This window comes from Apodemus sylvaticus, chromosome 16, assembly GCF_947179515.1.
Source record: "Apodemus sylvaticus chromosome 16, mApoSyl1.1, whole genome shotgun sequence".
Classification (NCBI taxonomy): Eukaryota; Metazoa; Chordata; class Mammalia; order Rodentia; family Muridae; genus Apodemus; species Apodemus sylvaticus.
The window spans coordinates 88,049,820-88,066,226 of NC_067487.1; the positions used below are offsets into that span (position 1 = coordinate 88,049,820).

The 16,407-nt window shown below is 46.2% G+C and overlaps 1 pseudogene; it reads left to right on the forward strand.

Annotated features, from left to right (window-relative positions):
- The first annotated feature begins 1,479 nt into the window (after positions 1–1,479).
- Positions 1,480–14,703, forward strand: LOC127666707 (serine/arginine repetitive matrix protein 4-like; annotated as a pseudogene).
- The last annotated feature ends 1,704 nt before the right edge of the window (positions 14,704–16,407 follow it).

Sequence of the window (16,407 nt, forward strand, 5' to 3'; positions counted from 1 at the left end):
AGAATACATTTTAGACCAAATTATTTGATCTCTACTTATTCATAAACCCAATTCTAAATATATACAGAGCGTTTAAAAAAAATGGCTGCAAGTTTACTCCTGGCTAACGAAATTCCCCAAAGCAAATAAAAACTGGAAATATTTTGAACTATATCACATATATGATTTGAATGAAGGAGAGAGGAGATGTCTAAGAATATTGCTTCATTAGCAGACATGAGACAAAGCTGAGGAGGTAAGCCCCCCCCCACCCCTTACTGCTAACTCCTACCTCCAGGCCCATGTGATCCAAAGTCACATCAACTCTCTACCCAATTAGTGAGGATTGCATTAGGAGAACTCAGCACTTTTAGTCCAGAATCCCTCTAGAGACCAGGGAAATGATGAGTTCCATCACATGGCCAGTATCAACAGCCACTGAACAAACACCTCAGGGACATGGAGAAAGACATTTATCTGCTGTGCTGGCAGCAACTACAACCAGCCTTCCTAACAGAGTCCTTTCTGTAAGGACCGCTGTCTAAGTGACCTGTCATATAGCTTTATAAAGTAGCATTAATACTGTGGGCCAAAATGAGATTGATCTTTGAGCTTCGTGGTCTCCTGTTGTCAACAGTGCATTATAAAACCAATACTAAATACTTTATAAACAGGTCTCCCTACAGTGTATTAGAGAAACAGTGCATATTTCATGCTCCATAGTTAGGTAGCCACATATCCATCAGGCTAATAAATTATTTATTAGATACCCAGAAGTGCAATAAGAGTCAATAAACTAACTTCTGAATACTTGTATGCAACGATTTCAATGGAAATTGTAACCTGGATGAGAAAACATTCTCACTAACAATGGCAGATGGAAGACCCTCTCTCAAGTATACCATTAGAAGGGAGCACATACGTTGAGAGAGAGAGAGAGAGAGAGAGAGAGAGAGAGAGAGAGAGAGAGAGAGAGAGAGAAGAAATTCCTGTCTAGAAGATAATTTTTGTTACTGAACTTTAAGCGATAGCCAACACCATACACATTTCTTTTGTTCGTATATACAGGCCTCTGATTCCCCCATCCTCAGGGAAATAATAATAGGTAGATACATGTCTATCATACCTCAACTCAGATGACAGCTCCTACTAATGCTTTGCAGTTGTGATCTCAAAGAAACTATGCAATGCCTTGAGAGTGTATACAACAAGGTCTGTGATATACATGCAGTAAGGAACGCAGAAGTTATTAACCAAAGATTTAAAGGATCTTTAATTTACTTTTTTTGGGTTGGTTTATGAAGTAGGTGAAGGAGATCTGTAAAGAATGCTGTAATTCATGTCAACCAAAGGAATAGGACTGTTCGACAAGTGGGAGGGGCCTGTGTACCCTGGCGCTCTTGCCCAATGAAAGCACTCATCTCTGCTTCCTGGTGATGAAAAGCATTAGTCTATGTAATGCTGTCAGGTCAAACACAAAAGCCATATGTGCATTACGTTATGGTCAGGGAGAGAGACTCTACAAACATCCCTGTGGGCTCGGGTTGTGGGGCTGAGCATGCGCAGAAGGTAAGGTCCCTTCTCCATCCATGCACCAGCCTAGAGAGACTTACGTGCTCAACATCTTACCTCACAGAGAACCATAGCACATCAGGAAAATAAAACACTTCTAGATTGTAGTTGATACCATGAGAAAGTTCCTGAAAGAGGGAAAAAATGGTCTAGATGCGCCCAGGGAGCAAGCCAAAAGATACCAGACAGCACTGAACTCCCAGGTACCGCCGTTGAACTCTGCCAGCCTGGTTCCCTCCAAGATTGACTTCCTTTCTGATATGCTAGTAACCACACCATTCACTTCAGGTTAAAAAAAATGCCTTGATCCTTTCCCTGAATCAAACCCCAGCCAGAAAGCTCAGATCCGGCTCCCCGTCATGGTGGTTTTCCATTCGCGGTAGAGGTGATAGAGGTCGTGGAACTATTGGACATCAGAGGTGGGAAAGAAGTGACATCCGATCTACCAGGAGCTGAATGGGAACAGAGCCTGTATATTCTATTAAAAAGAGGTCTCACTTCAGAAAATTCTACCTGGCCACCTGATTTTGAGGTCTCACCTTCAAGGCAAAACTAGCCAGGTGAATATGATGTGTTTAAGGCAGGGCTGCACTGTACCTATAGGATTTACTAAGGCTAGACTATTACCTTGCTCATCCGCAAAGCCTTCTGGGAGGAACAGTAAAGAAAGTCCTACCTCCTAGCCCCAGGACCTAGTATTTCAAACTGTTGGGGTTCTCGCTTTGATTATCAGTTCCAGGTATGCACATCTCCCCTGAAGGCAGAAATGGTTTCTTAGGAAAGCTCAGGTGGCCCTTCTCTAGCAGGTCTTCGAAACAAGGGATAAAGTTGGGGGAAAGTAAATTTCTATTTTTAAAATAGGAAAATACTACATAAGGCCCAGGGCCAGACAATAGGACATCTATACTAGTCAAGATGTCTAAATGCTCATAAATAAAGTAACAATGCCCTAATAAGTATGTTAGCAAATATGTCTTCAAGGTGATATGAAAGTCACCTTTGGATGCAGAGTCTCAGGGTCTCTCTGCACTAGAATGGCAGTGAGAGAGAATCTGATCCCAAGGTCACAGGCTTCCCATCTTGTCACTATCTAACCGTGTGACTGGCCCCAGAAGGGCACTTGGACACCTTAGCATTATCATGCAGATTCTGGCCCCAGATTGATCCACCTGAGGCACAGTAACTTCTGGGAAGACAGAACTGTGGAGGAGACATAACCTCAGAAGGAGGCTCGGGAGCCATTTAAACAGAGAATTCTGGAATCCCAGGAGCCCGAGAGAGGTTTCCAGGGAGTGCCCACACATTTCTCTCCTCATAGAGATATATTACTAGCAAAGTCAAGTCCAAGGATACATCTTGCCCATAGCAACTAAACGGCCAGGAGCCAGAAGCAAACCCACCGTGTCCTCTCAGCCACAGCCTAACCTGACTGAATGTTGAAGAAAAACAAATTCTCGGCATAGAATTCCCTTCCCAAGGGCTCACTGCTCACAGCCTCCTAAAGCCTCGGTCTTCCTAGGCCAGGCCCCAAGCAGGACTCCGAGGCCTCTCTTCGGAGCGAGCGACCCCTAAATCCCCCATCACGATTGAGTTCCCTTCCGGTGTCCTCTAGAAATAACGGGCAGGTCTCTATAGTAGCTTCCGGAACCCAAGCAGCGAAAGTTTCCCCATCTAACCTGGGCAGGAAGGGAGTGGCAAGGTACAGCTATCCACTCGCTCAAAGCACTGAGTGCCCCAAAGCTGGAGGTGAGGGTGAAAGTTGACGTTGTGCAGGAAGGTGTGTGTTTTTTCTTGTCATTTACGACTCTGAGGATGGACTCACGTTGCCCGCTCTTTCCTTTCTCTTACACCTTTCCTACTAAAGGAGGAGTCCTTGCTTGGTGAGTGGATGTAATCCGCGAAGACACGAGAGACTTCATTAGAAGCCACTGAGGGTGCTTAGCTGCCTCCTACGAGGGAGAAGGACGCGCACAAATGCCTGTAGAGACTTTTCTTTTTTTTAATGGTTATTATTGTTATTATTTTTGGTTTGTTTGGTTTTTTTGTCAGACCATAAGGACTTTACATTTATTTTGCCCCTCCCTCTTGACTCCTTTAGTTGGAAACTGCCGAACTGTCAGCTTGTGACTGTGACTTTTTTTTTTAAAGAAAGAACGAGGGAAAGAAAGAGAAAGAAAGAAGAAAGAAAGAAAGAAAGAAAGAAAGAAAGAAAGAAAGAGACCTCATCTTTATTTCTTTGACCCATGTGACATTTCTTCAGGATTTTATTCAGCCAACTTTTAAGAGACAGAGACAGAGAGAGAGAGAGAGAGAGAGAGAGAGAGAGAGAGAGAGAGAGAGAGAGAGTTAGCTGAGGGTTCTGGTTAAAATATAAACCTTGGCCTTTTGCATTTTTTAATTTCCAAGCTATAATTTTTGAGGCCTGTAGCCCCTTCTTTTTCTTCCCCGTTCCCCTTTCTTTATTGTTTGAGGTTAAGGGTGTCTACAGCCCTCCCCTTTCTATTAATTTGTCTCTTTTGTTTGAGTTTAGTGAAGACTACATTTTTGTATAATTTCCTTTTTTTCTTTCATTTACTCTGAATCGCATGTCGTTTCCCTGCATGACTCCTAAATCTTCCAGTTCTTCTAGCAGGGGGTTTAAAAAAAAATCAAAACAAAACAAAAAGATCTAGAGATCTCCTATTTCTGTGGAATTCTTTCAGGAATTTGTGCTTTTGTTTTTTGGCGTCTCTCCTCTCCCCTCTCTCTTTGCTTTCGATACAGTGACTCATGACTCATGATGGTTAACATTCTAGGTTACTGACACACAGCCCGGGAGCTCAGGAGTGTCCGACGGTCTTTTTGCTTTCAGATCTCTGGGTCAGGGTCCACGGCTGACTTCTTTAGCAAATCGGCCAGCCCGCTCGCCGCCTCCCGAGGGCGCTCATAGGAGTACGACTCGGGCAAGGACACGTCCTCGCCGCCCTCCATGAAAACCAGCTCGGCTCTCGGGCCAGGAGAAAGGGAGTCCCGGTGGGGATCTGAACAAGAGTCGGGACCCCCAACAGTGGCAACACCTCCGATTCAGGGAACTCCTTCACCACCTCCTCCCCACAGAACAAGGAGGCTCTCCTACCTGCAGGAGCAGCTAGTCAAGGTCAGTGTATTTGGGGTGGGCGGGTCTTAGCGGCAACATTTCGCTGTCTTAGTATGGTGCCCTTTTCTTTCCTTTATTTGCAGGAGACAGGACATTCTATTCATGTATGTGATATGTATATAGCACAAACGTGCACCTGTATACACACACACACACACACACACACACACTCACACAGGCGTGCCACTCCAGTTATGTGAAATTTGAGACACTGTCAGTTAAAAACATACCATAATACTGACCAGAATAAATTAAAAACATATTCACACCAAAAAGCCCTTGCATATATATATATATGATTATAATAGTTATATTCATATTTCTAAAAGTTAGAGGCAACCAAGTCCTTTGTGAATAAGCTGTGGTATATCCAGGCTCTAGAATATGTTTTAATTCTTTTTTAATAATTGATTTATTTTTATTTTATATGCATCAGTGTTTTTTGCCTACATGTATCTGGGAGAGGGTATCAGATCCCCTGGAACTGGAGTCACAGACAGTTGTGAACTGTTCTGTGAGTGCTGAGAATTGAACTCCAGTCCTCCAGAAGAGCAGTCAGTGCCCTCAAATACTAAACCATCTCTCCAACCCCTCGGACTCTGGAATATTATTTGGCTCTAAAAAAAAGAAGAAGAAGAAGAAGAACATGTTAACATTGTATACAAAAGAAACATTTAAACATGGGTGCACGTGCATGCACACACGCACACACGCACGCACACACGCACACAGGCATGCAACTCCAGTTATGAGAAATTGTGGAAAATATTGAATTTTCATATGAAATATTGTTGTGCATGGTTGGGGGGTGGGAGATGACTGTTAGAACATGACATTTTTAGGGCCATGAAACTATAACACATGACATAGTCATGATGAGTTACCGTTCAGGGATTCACCCTAAGTCATAGGATGTATAACTCCAAGGGCCGGGGTGGGCTTTGGATGCTGATGTAAGATGCTGGCTCCTCAGTCCTAACACGTGGACCCCTTTGGGGAGGGATGTTGGGTACAGGGGATGAGCCCCTGGAAGCAAGGCTGAATTTTAACATGCTCCAACATAGTTTATTCACGACAACACACCTCCTGCCACTGTGAAGTTCGGGCCTTTTTGTTGGGTGCTGTGCTTGCTGCCTGTGTTTTTCCTTCAGAAAAAGCAGCTTCGTGTTTGTTCAGAAGCCAACGGCAGGGCCATCCCTTCTTCACCAACTGCTCTGTCGCCCAAGCAATCACAGCAAATGGCACCTGGGGCAATAGTTCGATGATTATAATGCTCGCCAAGCAAGCAGATGTAAATGCCAGGTGGGCTCGAAGGCCTGTCTTGTATCCTCAGGGTGCAGAGCCCAGGGTTCCCTGGGGCAAGCAGCCTAGTGAGCAGAGTCCTGTCAGCCAGCTCTGGAGTTAACCGAGAGACCCTGCCTCAGAGAAGAGGGGAGTATGGAGAATGATCCCTGGCATCAGTTAGCATACACGTGTGTGCACGCACGCACACACACCCATATCCATGCACACGTGTGCACATATTATACACGTGTGCACATGTTGCACACATGCCCAGGCACATGAAGAGAGTCTGGAAAAAATAAGTGAATCATAGCGTTAAGGACTCCATGTGCTCTCACAGGAGTAATTGTGTAGTCCGCACCATCCGTTCAGTTGCCAACGCCTCAACTTCTTACCAGGCACACCCTTACAGCAGCACTGGGCTTGGTAAAAATGGCAGGCCCCTGTCCCGGGTTTATAATTTACTAGGCAGATACCCATGTGGGGAAAGTCTGCTAGCATACTCTACCCAGAGAAGCACTGGGGCTCTCCTTCAGCTGGGGCTCCAAGTCCACCTTTGTTCTAAGTGATTCAAGTCTTCTAAATGTTGGCCACATGCTACTTAAGCGGTAATAGCAATAACAATGATATTAGTATTGATTAATTTAAAAGCCATTGATTAGTCTGGGTTTCTATTCCTGTACAAACATCATGACCATGAAACAAGTAGGGGAGCAAAGGGTTTATTCAACTTACACTTCCACATTGCTGTTCATCACCAAAGGAAGTCAGGACTAGAACTCAAGCAGGTCAGGCAACAGGAGCTGGTGCAGAGACCATGGAGGGATGTTCCTTACTGGCTTGCTTCCCCTGGCTTGCTCAGCTTAGTTTGTTACAGAACCCAAGACTACCAGCCCAGGGATGGCACCACCCACAAGGGGCCCTCCCCCCCCTTGATCACTAATTGAGAAAATGCCTTACAGCTAGATCTCATGGAGGTGCTTCCCCAACTGAAGTTCCTTTCTCTGTGATAACTCTAGCCTGTGTCAAGTTGGCACACAAAACCAGCCAGTACAGCCATTAACATTTATTGAGCTGGATAACATGCTAGACACTGTTAAAAATGCTTCTCATGAACAGCCTTCCTCAGGTCCTGTTAGTGTCTCCACAACTTTATGTCTATATCACTATTAAAATCTTTCTGTGAAGTGGTAGTGAAATTGAGGCACAGACCCGCAGACTTAAATTTAGTTAATAAGCAACAGTAGCGGCATTCAAATGCAGACCCCTCTCTTTAAAACTAGATTCCAAGTCCAAGAGATATATAGCCGTTACCTGCTTAATTTTGATATACATGGACAGCCCAATTAAATAATTTAGAAGCAGCCTTTCACGGCAGAATGTAAATGATGGTGAAATTATGGGTATTTATGCCCTGCCAGCTCTGGACAAAGGGCTCAATAAATATGGGCTAAGTGGAAGAGATAAGAGCGGAAACCAAGGGCAGCACAGACACAGAGGCAAAGGGATTGTAGTGGTGATGGGCGTGTGGCTGTGCCGCCAGACAGATCCAAGTTTGGAACTGTGAGTGACCTTGAGCAAGTCACCAGTCCTTCGGAGCCACCTCAGTAAATCAGCCATAAAAGGAGGGACAGCTCTGCAGCTCTTGGGAGGATTAAACAAAATGATGATTGTGACGAATCCAAGACATAGAGGATGACTTTAAGGTGACACTTGACAAGCTGTGTGTGGAGGGTATCACAGAGGGGCACACTCCTTCTCCAAAGAGTTCAATATCCAGAGCAAAAGGCACGTGGAATTATATGACTGACCAGAGGAGTCGTATAGAAATGGGACGAGGTCTAGGCAGGAGTAACCATGGCAACACAAAGGGCACCCTCAACCCAGACTGGCAGTAGAGAGAATGTCCTAAAAGGCTTTTCAGAGAAGACACGGTCAGGTCAAACCAGAATCACGTGTAGAGGAATGGCTAGGTGACAAGGACAGTGACAACACTGTCCTAAGGTCTGGAGATAAAGGACAGAAGAGGACATTTTGCTTAGGAGGGAACAGTCTGTTGGGTCAAGAGCCAAGACAAGAGGTGAACAGAGGTCGTCACGAATCTAGAAAGCTCTATCAATGCAATCTGAAGTTGACTCTTGTGCATCTTGAAATGAGCATGCCCGAGTAAGGACCTTGGAAGGAGTCCAGTAAATCCCGAGACAAGAGAGACTGTAAGGCAAAGCCCCCTACCCCTTGTCTGATTATGAACAAGCTTCTATCTGTTTGGGGGGGCGGGGCTCTCAATCTCTCCATTTGCAAAACGGGCTACGTCAAAGTTGCCCAAACTTAAGCTAATCACGGGTCACTTTCTTGATTAAAAAAAAAAACAACTATATTCACACTGGTTCATTTATTGTAATCATATCATGTCTTTTCTGTATTGAAATGTGTATCACTTTCTGAAACACAAAAGCTCCTAAATAGAAAGCACCTCTGATGATATGATTAACTCACTAACTCTGTCTTTAACTCTGGTCAGTTACAGTTCCCTTCTCGAGGCCCTGACCCCAAGGCCTGTTCCTTTATCTTGGGGAGATTACAAAGTGTTAGAGAGGTGCTAAAAACCCAGGAGCACCCAGCCAGGGCTTTCTCATTCATGCAAGCAGAATGACTGGACAAGGGCAAGGGAGTGGGGGATCTCTCACCGCACATTTGATGTCACTTAATTAACACTGTGCCCAGGAAGGCTGCCTGGGATGCTCTGAATCAGCCCCAGGTCATGATATGTCTCCCTTACCTGGGGGAGACAGAACTGTACTAAACATCCGTCTACCTGTGAGGGCTTCTCTACCTCTGCTCTTCTAAATTCAGACACCTGGCAGGCCATCAGTCACTGAAAGGAGGGAAGGTGGAAAGAGGAACAGAGGAAACTGTGGCCTGGGCAGATGTGGGGGAGGGAGCATCAGGTCGGAGTAAGGCAGAGTAAGCAGGGTGATGACAGCTGTGTTTCTTCCTGCAGAGGACTTCAGTCTCCATGTCTCCAGTGTGCAGAGGTGAAGTCTAGTTTGGTCCCATCCACAGCCCAGAGCTCCCCTATCAAAGAGTGCTCTCGTAGCTCCTCCTACACCAGCACTCGATCCTCCAGTCCCTCATCCAGGTCCCCAAACCCCAGAGCCTCCCCCCCAGTTACACTCGGAGCGCGGAGCGGGTCCACCTCCTCCGAAAAAAGGTGGGTGTGTCTTTGACATTTGATCCACTGTATCTTCTTCTTCAGCAGGGAGTTTTGGTAACTAGAGATGCCCAACCCTGACACACACACACACACACACACACACACACACACACATACACCATGGACTTGACTTTGAATACCTGCTCCAGCCATTACTACTGACAGCCTTGGTTAAGCCAAGGTCTCTGAGATCCTGCTTCCTTCTGTGGCAATAAAAAGAATAAGAATGCTTGGCTCAGCCCCGTGGCTCCTCCCAGGGGCAGAAGCCCTTAGAACACAAGGAACTTTCCTTGTTATTGTTTCCCTTGGCATGAGGAGGAGTTAAGCATCAATTAACTCGTGCTGTGTGAAAAAGTAACCAACACCATCCTTCAAATAAAAATGAGTTTACTTAGTTGCTGTAACTCTGTGGATTAGCGATTTGTGCTGGGCTCAGCAGGCTGGCTCAGTTGTCAGCCCCCTCCCCTCGTGTGTTTTTTGACCAGATGGTGGGTTGGCTGGGGGGCTGGGGATTTAAAGTCATCCAGTGATTAGTTGTCTCTGCACTCTGTTGTCTCTTATCAACCAGCAAGTCTATCTGCTTGTACACATGGTAGTGACAAGGGAAGAGAGAGAGAGAGAGAGAGAGAGAGAGAGAGAGAGAGAGAGAGAGAGAGAGAGAGAGAGAGAGAGAACTACAGCTGGTTTTATATTCTCACCCCCCAATTTCAACAGTCATTGGTATTGCTTGGTTACCTTATATGGAATAACTATGTCATGGAACAGTCAGACACAAGATCTCAGGAACTGGAACACCCCATCAAATACAACCCCCATGCCTCCTTGGTCCCAACTTCCCTCTTTAAACAGAAACCCCCAGACAGCAAGCTGGCTGTTCCTCTTCGACAACTATATAATCACAATGCAGTTGCTTCCTTGGTTATTTCAAAACCAGCACTTGCATTTTTTTTCTGTAAGATTCCTCAATGTGTGTGTGCAAAGAGCAAACCTGCAGGACACTTTTCCAGGAGATGGGGGCACCACCATACTTGATAGGAATGAGTCGTTCCTTCCTCCGTAATATTTCCTAAGAGTGGGAAGTCAGTTGTGAGAGAGGTAGAGCTTGGACCACAGAATGAGTAGCTGAGATGCATCATGAAGAATTGCTCTTTCTCTCCTGTCCGCAGGAGATATAGTCCTTATTCTCAATGGACCGACAGACGCCTATAGCCAACTCCTGCATCAGTGCCAACCCCCACAATGGCATTACCCATCTCCTTTTGTAACTAAGTACCTATCTTGCACTATGATGGGAATGTGTTCAATTCAAGGTTATCATAGCCAAATTAACCTGGGTTCTGCTCTTATTCAGTTGCCTGGAGACCTCAGTTCTTACCACGGTCTCAATACCCTCTGCATCCAATTGTTTTCCTGAATGGGGGATGCTTATCCTCTCTTCTTAGGGCAAGCATGTCCCTGCATCTTTCTGACATGTAGGAGTAATTAGCATCTCTGCTCACTTTTGTGAACCATTAGTAAGTAGCTATTGCTGGCACACAAATAATGCAGTGATGGTAGATCTGACCACAAGAAGGCTACTTAGTAACAGGCAAGTAGTCCACACACTGTGGATACTCTGCACAAGGAAACAATCTATTTCCTAACCATACACCTCAGAATGATCTGAAATGTAAAACTTGTGAATTACATGTTTCTAGAATTTTCCACTTCTTTATTTTTTTCCAAACTATTCATGAAGCCACAGAAGAAGCAAGGCTGTGGACAAGAGAGGAGGGGCTACTGTAATTTGCCCAAGGCAAATCATTTTGCAGCCAGAAACTCTTGGATTCATGTGTCGACTAGCTGTGTGACCCTGATCAAATTACATCACCTCTCCCTGCCTTTGTTTCTCCATCCATAATATGAAGTTAATAATAAGTGAGATGCATGCATGAGTTCATTAATAATAAGTGAGTTCAATGCCTGGCATGCACATAATAAAATGTATAACAGTCATAATATTTCCAATGTATTGGCTAATTAGATAGGTAGGTAGATAGATAGATAGATAGATAGATAGATAGATAGATAGATAGATAGATAGATAGAGACAGACAGAGAACTGATTTATTCTAATTTAGATTTACAACCAACTTTGTAGGGTTGATACTATTACTCCATTTTGCAGATGAGAAAACAGAAGCCTAGAGTAGTGGAATTACCTACCCAAGATTATACAGACAAAAAGTGCCCAGGACAATAAGCGTTCACTAAATAACAGGGTATTGTCCATATTATTATCAATCACTCAAAAAGGAGGAGATTTCATCCTCTGGTAAAGGGACAGGTTCCTTTATGAGACTTGCGCAAAGACAAAGAGCGCCACCTGGGGACCGGGTACACAGAGCCTTAGCCGCTGTCCCACCCCTAACAGGCTGCAGGCTGCTCAGGGGCTCTTCTGTCTTCCCCAGGTCCTACTCCCGCTTCCCCAGCTATTCGTCCAAGTCTGGCAAGCGGAGCCCACCTGGCAGAAGCTCCAGGTCTCGTCGAAGTCCCAGCTACTCCTGATACAGCCCCAGCAGGTATCACCCCACCCCACCCCCAGGGCGGATCCCGCCCCTCCCCTTCCTGAGCCTTCTCCTTTGACCTTGCCTTTCTGTACCAATATCCCAAGCCCTAACCCTACAAAAGTAGGGACAGGAATTCTTGCAATCCTTTTTGTCCAATCAAGAGTGGCAACAAGGCCTCAATGTGTCCCTTATTCTACTAACCTTTCGCATCCGGGTGCTCGACCTTGCTTGACTTGCTGCAATCTCTTGCCCCCATGTTCATAGCCCCGACTCTTGCCCACCCCAGGGCCTTCTGATATGTTCCTCCTCACCCACTAATATTTGTGCCTCTGCTAAGGGGCACACGCACACGCGCGCATGTGCGCGTGTGCATTCACAGAGGCCACTACTCTGGCTCATGCCCAGCTCACCCCATACCTGCTTCCCATGGTGCTCACGGAAGCAGATTCTTCCCAGAGTGGGTCATCTTCCCTTTCCTGTCTTGTTTGGGGCCCCTGACAAAGCCTAGCCTCAGTGAACACAGCTAAGCGTCTCACACAGCGTGTACCTGTAGAAAAGCCACTCCAGCCCTAGTTACCTAGCAACATCTCCTCCCCCTTCCCTCCCCGCGCCCGCTGTTGTACCCCTTCAGGGAACGAGACCCAAAGTATGGTGAGAAGGAACCACAGCCCCGAGAACGGGCACGCAGGAGGCGACGGTCCTACTCGCCCATGAGGAAGCACCGAAGAGACTCCCCAAGCCACCTGGAGGCCAGGAGGATAACCAGGTGAGACCCAAGAGCGGGCATTACCTGCTTCCAGACTTCTCCCCACTGCCACATACATATGGACGATGGCCTGACTAAGTCTTCTTTTGCCTCCCTGAAACTGGACTTAAGGATTCGCGGGGTCCAGAATGCCTCTTCCAACCCCTAAAATGATGATATTTGGTTCAAAGCCTTCCCTAGCACGGAATCTTATCAAGCTAGGCTAGCAGTGAGGCAGGGACCCGGATAGCATGTGGACCGAGCTTGTCCTGGAAGACAATGGGCCAAAATGAGGAATAGTACGTAGCTAGGGGGTGTTTGTTCCCACAGGGCAGGGCATTTGCCTGGTAGTACAACCTGGCCTTGTCCTATACCCTAGAATACTCAGATGCCAGGTTAAAATTAAACTATTTGTGATCACACCTTTAACTAAGTTCAGAGAATGCACATAATATTCCTGAGATTTCCAAGGTTGCTTAAATGGTGCTGTGGCGAGTAAACTTTTGAGTTAAGACCTGGTTCTGGGGTGGGGCGGCTAGAGACTTTTCCTCTCCTTAGGCTGATTCTTGCCCACAAAACAAGATATCACTCCCAAGAGTGTCATGTGGAGGAGATGAAAGGGAAGAGGTGACCTTGCTTTGTAAATTTAAACTTGGGACACACTGTGTTCTAACATTATTGACTCAGTGGTCAGAAGTGGTGGAAGTGTGACCTGTGACAGCTAAGGTCTCTGAGGAGAAGTGCAGTTGGCAGAGAGCGGGCAAAGGCTGTGAGAGAAATTGAATTTCTCAGGCTTTGAAAGCTGGATTGGCTGGATGTTGCCCCCTCCCCCCAGATAGGGATATCTTTCTAGACATCTCCACTCACCCCAGAGACCAGCAGGTATCATGGAAGCACACTGTATCCTTCCTGGAGAGGACCAGGAGGCAGAATAAAAACAGGGGGCCCAGAGTGACAGATGGAGTTGCCTGCTCAGCCTACAGTGCTCTCTTCCCAACATCTGGGCATCCATTGGCATCTTGGAGGCTGGTCACCAATGCCGCTGGCTAACTGATCAAGGATGTAGTTCATTTTCTTAAAAATCAGTGTGTTCTTTTTCACAGACCTCCCGCCCCTTATACACACACACACACACACACACACACACACACACACACACACCATGCACTTGTTTTGAAAAAGAAATGATATACTACAGTAAGTGGAAAACCAGCCTCTCCTGCCTAGAAACAGAACCTACTAGGAATAGAAGGTTCTAGTAAAAGTAAAAATAGCAAAGCAAAAACTTCAATTAAAGTGGCAAGGCAGACACTGTTGCTAGCTGGGAACTCTGAGCCCCAAACCTGATTTGATTTGTTGATTTTTTTTTTCTTAAGTGACATTATCCCTTTTTCCAGCTTCAGCAGGATTTTTTTTTGGTTTTGTTTTGGTTGGGGGGGGGGTTGTTTTGTTTTGTTTTGTTTTGGTTTGGTTTGGTTTGGTTTGGTTTGGTTTGGTCTGGTTTTTGGTTTTGAGACAGGGTTTCTCTGTGTAGCCCTGGCTGTCCTGGAACTCACTCTGTAGACAAGGCTAACCTTGAAATCAGAAATCCACCTGCCTCTGCCTCCCAAGTGCTGGGAATAAAGGCATGCCACCACTGCCCAGCAGGATACAGCAGGAAATAGCTAGGCCTTTACTAGTCTCAGAACTACAGGGGTGGGGTGATGGCTTTTGTTTGTTTTGTTGGGTTTTTTCTGGTTTGCTTTTTCTCACTAAGAGACTGGGGGATAGAAGGATATTGTTTTCCCTGAAACCGCACTGGGGCTCCCTGAGCCTCATTGAACCTCACACTTCCTATCTCTGATCTCTCTCCAGTGCCCGCAAATGCCCCATCCCCTACTACCGACCCAGCCCCTCCTCCTCCAGCAGTCTCAGCAGCGCCTCCTCCTGGTACAGCAGCAGCAGCACCAGCAGCAGCCGCCGCTCTGCCTGCCGCAGTTACTCCCGGAGCTTGAGTCCCAGTCGGAGCCACAGCAGCCATAGCCAGACCCTGAGCAGGACGCGGACCAGCCGCAGTTCCAGCTCCAGCAGTCTCAGCCTGGGCTTCAGGAGCCGCAGTCGGAACCGGAGCCTGAGCTACAGCTCGGCAGAAAGCTATGTACTCTGCAGTCTCCTTTACTACCTGCCCTTCAGACCATCTCCCGGGAGACAGATACTAAATGTTCCTGGCTCCTGGCCTCCATGATTTCCTGGGATGGTGGCATGGGATACAGGGACTTCTATTCCTTTGCCAAGCTGCTAGGAGCCTCTCTACCAGCACCATCTTGAGGCTCACCGGGGCGGATGGAGAGGGCCACCTGTGGAAAGCTATGATCTATGATTCAAAAGTTTGGGCCTGCCCAAGACATGTGACGACAGACGACTCTGTTCCAGTCACCCACTGCTTACAGGATATCTCCTAGAGGCCGGGGTTAATCCGTCCCTCGATCTATTTATTTTTATTTATTTATTATTTATGTGATGAGCTCTCTTCCCTCACCGTTAGCAGTATTTAATTATTTATTTATGTATTTATTCAGAGAGATTGTGTACCTTGATACGTGGTCATTCGTGTATTTGGTGGGATCTTCTAAATTATTTGTGTACCTTTAAAAAAAAATCCTGTTGCTATGGCTGCAGTGGGTGGGGCCAGAGGCATCTTGGTCTTTTTCATGAATGCTCTAAGCCCTGAATATCCTGGGACTGACCCAGGTCCAAACCTCACTGGGCCTCCACCCCATATACACCCGCTGTACCATTGCTATCACAGAGGTGTCAGAAAGATGAAGTCAGCCACAGAGCTCCTGGTTTTCTGTTCAGGGTTGGAGCCTAACATTAGCATGTAAAGCTACACAAATTTAAAAGAGCTGCGAAGAATTCCCTGAATGACTGCCTAGTGTCAGAAGTGCCATGTCTTGGCCAGAGACACTCCCTGTGCTTGGGGAACTATGTGGGTAAGAATAGTTTGATACTAGCATGGCTCTTGGAGACAAAGTATCATTCTGATGATGTTTGACTGATGCTTGCACATCCACTGGGAGATAATAGTAGGGAAGGGCTAACCCAGGGAAGACATCGTGCTCATCTCCATATTACTGGAAGGGATCTATTCCTTCCTATGAGCAGAACTGGTTGGTCTCGTGTAAATTACCCCTACCTGGTTCTCCTTCACTCCTAGCTTTTGTGATCAGAAAGCTGTCCTGCTTTGTCCGCAGTTGACAAACACTGTTCTGATAATAGGGCAGGGGACCATCCTGGGGGTGGGGGTCGGGGGACCCACAACCCCAAATCAAACCTCCTTTTGCTATGATCAGCAGCTGTTCCATTAGGGACAGCACCAAGCTACTTCTGAAACTAGACAATAAAAGGCAGATGGAAGGACAGTCAGATGTCCCTCCCCCCCCCCCCAAAAAAAAAGGTCACTTCTAAGCTCACACTGGAATCTAAGACCTGGAGACCTTTTTTGTTTTGCTTTGTTTTTGTTTTTGTTTTTGTTTTTTTATTTTTTGTTTTTTTGTTTTTTTGGTTTTTTTTGTTTTTTTGTTTTGTTTTTTTTTGTTTTTTGCTGCTGCATTTTTCTTTTTCTGTGGTGCTGAGGGTAGAACCTAAGACCTCATGCACATTAGACAAAGATTCTATTGAGCGCCGCACCCTCAGTCCTGTGCTAGAGTCCCCTGCCCTCATCCTCTTCTGTGTATATTATGCACAGTCTCATGAGTGTCTGTGTCCCACCCTGGTTTTCCCTCCGCTGAGTAGAAAATTGATTTGGTGATATATGTAGGACCCATGCCCCCTTCCGCTAGCCAGCCCACCAGAGACACTCTGGCCAAATGCAACATCATCAGACAACACTTTAAAGAACACTACACCTTCTCTGTTCTGCACCGATGAGCCAATGACAGTGACACCA